The following is a 6,644-nucleotide window of genomic DNA, read 5'->3' on the forward strand; positions in this document are numbered from 1 at the left end:
CAGCTGCTAGGCGAAGCAGCCACACTCCTCTGGCTCCACCATTTGTGGGCAGGACAACTTATATCTGAAGAAGGCAAGCTCTCAGGAAAGAATGTTGAAGTAGATCAAATTCTCAGGCTGCAGGAATGCAGAAAAGGCCCAAGATGTCTGCTGTGCTTCTGACACACAGCAGAAATCAGCTAGTTTACAGGAATTCATTCCTTAATAACTATTAGAAAGAACTCACACTCCTAAATATATGCACCCAATGAGGGACTAGGAAAATAATGAAAACATCTGTGCATATATTTGAAAGAAGACATTATAGCAACACAATAATAGTTGGAGACTTCAGCACTGCTCTATTATCCACCCTCTTTTATTTTTGGCTACTCCTGGTGATGCTCAGGGGTTACTCCTGGCTATGAGCTCAGAAATCGCTCCTGGCTTGGGGACCATATGGTATGCTAGGGATCAAACCACAGTCCATCCCGGATCAGCTGCATGTAATGCAAACGCCCTACTACTCCACCATCACTCTGGCTCTCTATTACCTTTTGATAGATCAATAAGTCTAGAAAATATAGCTTAGTAAGGAAATAATGGTTCTGAAGGAATAAACAGAAGAGAAGTCTTTAACAAATACATATAGGGCTTTGCACTAAAAGTCAAACACACATTTTTCTGTAATACACTTGGGCATTATCCAAAATAAACCACAAGCTGGGTCATAAAACATAATTCTATAAAGTCAAGAGGATAGAAATCATATCAACTATTTTCAGATCATGATGCACTGAAAATTGAAGTTAATCACAAACAAATGAAGAAATAACACCTGGAAGTCAAACATCTCACTGCTGAATAATCAGTGTGCCAAAGCAAGATCAGATCAAGAAGCATTAGGTCAAAGAGAAAATTAAGATTCATGAAAACAAATGAAAGGACATAAATTGTAAAAACTTGTAGGAATACAGATAAAGCCCTGTGAAAAGGAAAGGGTATAGATATGCAAGCATTTATCAAGAAGAAAGAATATTTGTCTGAACTATTCAGATAAAGGAATTTATTGCCATTATTTTGATGAAGTTTAGCATGTTTATGCACTTGTCTTTTAAAGAAGCCCTTTTAATGCTTCTTGAAAAACTAATTTTTAGACCATGAATTTCATAAGATGATTTTTATACATGAAACTTTCATATAAGTTTAATGATAATATAGTTGTTGTTCCTTCACATCTTGGTGAGCTATTCATTTCAATGAGCTCTTTGTACTTGTGGGAATACAGATAAAGCCCTGTGAAGAGGAAAGGCTATAGATATGCAAGCATTTATCAGGAAGGAAGAAAAGACCCATATAAATAATTTAACCGAACAGTTTACGAAACTTGAAAAGGATTAATGAAAGGAGCTCAAAGCAGGAAGAAAGGAAATGATAAAACTTAGAGCAGAAATTAGTAAGTTTGAATTCAAGAAAATAATCCAAAATATTAATTAAACCAAGAGATAGTTCCTTAAACAAATAAACAAGACCGACAAACCTCTGACAGACTCACATAGAGAGTATCCTATAAACTGAACTAGAAATGAAAAGCATAAGAAAAACCACAGAGTGGGGCCGGCGAGGTGGCGCTAGAGGTAAGGTGTCTGTCTTGCAAGCGCTAGCCAAGGAAAGGACCACGGTTCGATCCCCGGCGTCCCATATGGTCCCCCCAAGCCAGGGGCAATTTCTGAGCTCATAGCCAGGAGTAACCCCTGAGCATCTAACGGGTGTGGCCCGAAAAACCAAAAAAAAAAAAAAAAAAAAAAGAAAAAGAAAAACCACAGAGATGCAAAGGATCATCAGGGACTAGTTGAAAATCTTTATGTTTTGAGCAAGAAAACCTAGAAGAAATAAATTATTCTTGAAGTCCTATAACCTCCCATGACTAAACCAAGAAGATATGGAATGCTTGAACAGACTGATTACTATTAAAAAAAATCAAGATGGTAGTCAAAAGAGTCCCCCAAACAAAAGCCCAGGCCCTATGGATTCACTGATGCATTTTATCTAAACTTAAAAGTAGAGCTACTACCAATCCTTTTCAGGCTCTTTCAGGAGGAAATCAAAGAAACAGAAACACCCCTGAACAGTTTCTATATAGCAAATGTTACGAAAAGAAGAAGCAACACAAAAAAGTTATATACCTGATGAACATAGATGCAAAGATCCTCAAAAAAATACTAGCAAGGTGTTGGGGTGACCCAAGCCCCACACCCTACCTAGGCCTGGTTAAAAAGGCCTTTGGCATGGTGGACGCCTGCCAAACCCCATGCTGGCAGGAACTCCCAGCTCCCAGAAAGGAAAGAGATCCTTCAAGAGCTGGAAGGCCGGAAGTTCAAAGCCCCCACCCAAACCCTCTCTCTGGAGCCATGTGGGAAATGGGGAAAGCCTAAGGTAACCTTTAAGCCTCTCCAAGGGACCCACCTCACTGGCTTGCCCAGGCATGTGGCCCAGGGGAAGCCCTGGAGTTCTGGAGGACGGAGGTAGCAGGGTGCTGGGGTGACCCAAGCCCCGCTCCCTTCCTATGCCTGGTTAGACAGGCCTTTGGCATGGTGGAGGCTGCTAGCTCCATCCTCCAGGACTCTAGGACTTCACCTGGGCCACATGCCTGGGCAAGCCAGCGAGGTGGGTCCCTTTGAGGAGCTTAAAGGTTACCCTAGGCTTTCCCCATTTCCCACCTGGCTCCAGAGGGAGTGTTTGGGTGGGGGCTTTGAACTTCTGGCCTTCCAGCTCTTGAAGGATCTCTTTCCTTCCTGGGAGCCGGGATTCCCAGCCAGCATAGGGAATGGCAGCAGAAGAGGTTCTGGTTTCAGGAAGTCCCAGGTAATTTTCCTTACTAAACCTCTCCATTGTGAAACCTTGCGAGGTTTCACAAAATATTTGGATATCATTGTGTTTAATATGTTTGTCATATTCAGAATGCCGCTCAGAAGCTCATTTTATTCCTTTATTCCCTCACTCCCACCTACTATTATCCCACATTTAACAATTTTTTTGTACTAATGATTTTTGTTTTGGTCAAGGTGTGGATTGCATATCTTTCACAATAATGTTTTGGGGTGAGTCGGAAGCTTCAGCAGGCAACATGGAGATGACATGGCTCCATGCAGTAGGCTTTTTGGCCAAGCTAAGGAGAAGATGCAGCCCCGGCTGCCACCCCCACCCCCTAGCCTTCTCTCTCCTTCCTTCTGGTCCCCAGGGCTACCCCCTGGCTGCCTGCTCAGGGTCCCAGCAAGTGGGTTCTGGTGAGGAACAGTTTAAAGGAGACTCCTGGTTTCCTCATTCCTGCAGGGGGCAGGGAGGGGACTGGTGAACTTCCAGCTTCCAGCAATTAGGAAGCAAATGCCTCTGGGGGAGTTGGAAGCTTCAACAGGCAACACGGGGATGATATGGCTCCATGCGGCTCTTCGCTTGGCAAAATCACAGACCAAAGTGGTGTCTCAGAAACAACATCCTCCCTCTTGACTATTTCTAAAACAAAAAAGGGACACTTGTATCTCCTTTGTATATCTCAGATGTATTCCCTTAACATCTATAACTCTTTTTTAATATCCTCATATAGTGACAATTTTGTCCACTGTTTTTTTTTTATTTGATTGTTTGCTTTTCTCCCTATAATATCTGTTTTATAAGCAATACTGGTAGAAGAGTATCTCTGTGTAGAATGCATGTTTGAATCAAGTTACGGGGAATGTTGGACTTTATTCGTCGGCTCCCAAATATACCAACAATAACTTGTGGCATTGTTTCTGTTTTGCATAGGCACATTAAAATGGGAAAATAATACATATGCAAACAAGTTCTTTTCTAATAGAGATGGGAACACAAATTTGGCAATGTAGTTAGGCCTTATACCCTGAACATTGGCATAATGATTTGACTTAGGTCTCAGAAGAATGGGCATCACCCATACACACCTGAACAATGGATACCTTTTATGGAAACAACCACAATTGTCTATAACATTACCAGGATCCAAACTTCTACAAGGGAAAACCTACTACTGCTCTGACATTGACTTTCTTCGGAGAGTGCTCTCAACACCCAGATGACTCAGCAACAGCCTGCTTGCAGGGCAGATTGCTCCACATCTAATGGTGTGCTGAAACTAAAGGATGCTCCACATCAGCCTGACTTTGAGGAAAGAAATGCATAGAATCCAGAATCTTTAAATATAGGAACCTGATACCAACAAAAGCTAAAGTGAGAAAAAGTTGCACCCGGACCACTTGTGTTGGACAGACTGGTATGCCTGGAGCCCAGAGTCAGTCTTATATCATTAAATCTTGGGGGTGAGGCCTTCTTGTAATCAGGCCAAGGAATTTTTTTTTCGTTTTCCCCATACTTTTCTGGGCCTATGCAAACAACGGCGATTGCCACTGTCACACTTTTACTATTTTTTCTTTAACCCTTATCCTTTAAGAAAAAAAAAACAACACCAATTTACTGAACTTAAAAACAAATAACCATATTTACCTGGCAGGGGAGATACCATGATCAAGAAGGTGGTTTCCCCAGGGCAAGGCTTATCTATTGCACTCCGGGTGTGCTGACCCATGCGATTTCTCCAAATGTGGGAAAATTGACTGCATAATTTGTGGTAGTGGGGGACTGAGTTTGCACTCTCCCCTGAAAAGAAAAAACAACAACAACAAAAAAACCTCCAAATAACTGTAGTAGAATGCCTGTCTCAGGTAGGGGATGGGAGGGGGGGCATTGGGAGGGGGGAATGTTACACTGGTGAAGGGGGGTGTTCTGTTTGTGACTGTAACCCAACTATAACCATGTTACTTAAATTAAAAATATATAAAAATACTAGCAAATCAAATACAACAATATATTAAAATTTCATGATGAAGTGGGATTTATCTTAAACATACAAGGATGGTTTAATATATGCTAGACAACAAATGTGATACATCATATCAATACAAGGAAAAATAAAAGTCTTATAATTATATAAATGTATGTAGGTACAAGAGTCTTAAAAGAATTGAGAGTATGTATTTTTAAATTGCTTGGAATAACTTTCTAGTATGCTTCTTGTAATCAGGGTTTTTGCTTTTGGGGACACTTTTGATTAACATTTTAATTTTTTTTTGTGGTTTTTGGGTCACACCCGGCAGTGCTCAGGGGTTACTCCTGGCTCCATGCTCAGAAATTGCTCCTGGCAGGCACAGGGGACCATATGGGACGCTGGGATTTGAACCGATGACCTCTTGCATGAAAGGCAAACGCTTTCCTCCATGCTATCTCTCCAGCCCCAACATTTTAATTTTTTGATAATAATTTGTACAGGTGCTCTGCTTCACTTTATTTCAGTCTTGGAAGGTTATAAATCCAAAATTTAAACATTTCTTTTAGATTCTTTCATATAAATATTTTTATAGTAACTCCTGACGATATCTTGAATGTCTGTTATTTCTTGTAATGTTTATTTACCCTTTCCTTTTTATTCAGTTTATTAGTCTTCTCTCTTGTTTGCCTGTAAGATTATTTCCTATCCTTTTACTTTGATCCTATATTTGTCTGAACTATTCAGATAAAGGAATTTATTGCCCTTATTTTAATGAAGTTTAGCATGTTTATGCACTTGTCTTTTAAAGAAGCCCTTTTAATGCTTCATGCAAAACTAGTGTTCAGACCATGAATTTCATAAGATAATGTTTGTACATGAAACTTTCCTCTAAGTTAAATGATAATATAGTTGTTGTTCCTTCACATCTTAGTGAGCTATTCATTTCAATGAGTTCTTTGTACTTTATACCTCCATTTCCCCCCCCTATTTTATAGGTTACCACTTGATAGATCTTCTTAGAATCTCATGTGATTTTCTTTGTATATAAGTTCCTTCTGTGATCTTGCTAACTTGAATTTTCTTTGTCTTTTGTCATTCTGATTATAGTGTATTTTATAGTGCTTTCATTTGAGTCTATTTTGGCTGGGATCTTTTGGGACTCTTGAGTTTGGGTGATGCAGTGCTCACATCTGGAAATTAATAATTTCCTCAATTTGTGTTTTTTTTTAATTCACTTTCTTAGTCCTAAAAGATTCTGATGATTCTTTTTATTTTATTTTTAAAATTTATTTTTAATCATTTTTATTGAGGTTCCAGAATTTACAATATTGTTAATTATACATCATACATCATTATTCTAATACCACACTCATCACCAGAGAGTATACTTTCTTCCATCAGTATCCCAAGGGCCTCTTGCAACCCTCCAGGCAGGCTAAGCTCTATAGACAAAAATTTCTCAATAGACGAAAAAAATCGCCTAAATAGACATAGAAACCTTTAATATACTATTGAAAAACTTTAAAATTCCTTAGCAAACTAGGAATATAGATCTTTCTTAATCTTATACAAAGTAATCATAAGGTCCAGGAGTGACTGTGCACAATGCCATGTGCTGGGAAATTTGTCTTTTATTTTTTTTAAACAAAGCACTTTCAATGCCTCTTGAAAAACTGGTTTCAAGGGTATGCATTTTCTAAACTATTGCCTGATCATGAAACTCTGTATCTTTCCTTCAAATCTGAATAGAGTATTATTGGTTATGCCTTTACTTCTCTTGCTTTGTTTTGTTTTTGTTTTTAAACTACAATTCATCATTGTTTTC

General features: G+C 39.1%; 1 non-coding gene across 1 annotated transcript; it reads left to right on the top strand.

Moving 5' to 3' along the window:
• The first annotated feature begins 4,489 nt into the window (after nt 1–4,489).
• Nucleotides 4,490–4,653, top strand: LOC126012567 (U1 spliceosomal RNA). Its single transcript, XR_007497022.1, has one exon. It is a non-coding gene; the product is annotated as a U1 spliceosomal RNA (small nuclear RNA).
• The last annotated feature ends 1,991 nt before the right edge of the window (nt 4,654–6,644 follow it).

This window comes from Suncus etruscus, chromosome 6, assembly GCF_024139225.1.
Source record: "Suncus etruscus isolate mSunEtr1 chromosome 6, mSunEtr1.pri.cur, whole genome shotgun sequence".
NCBI lineage: Eukaryota > Metazoa > Chordata > Mammalia > Eulipotyphla > Soricidae > Suncus > Suncus etruscus.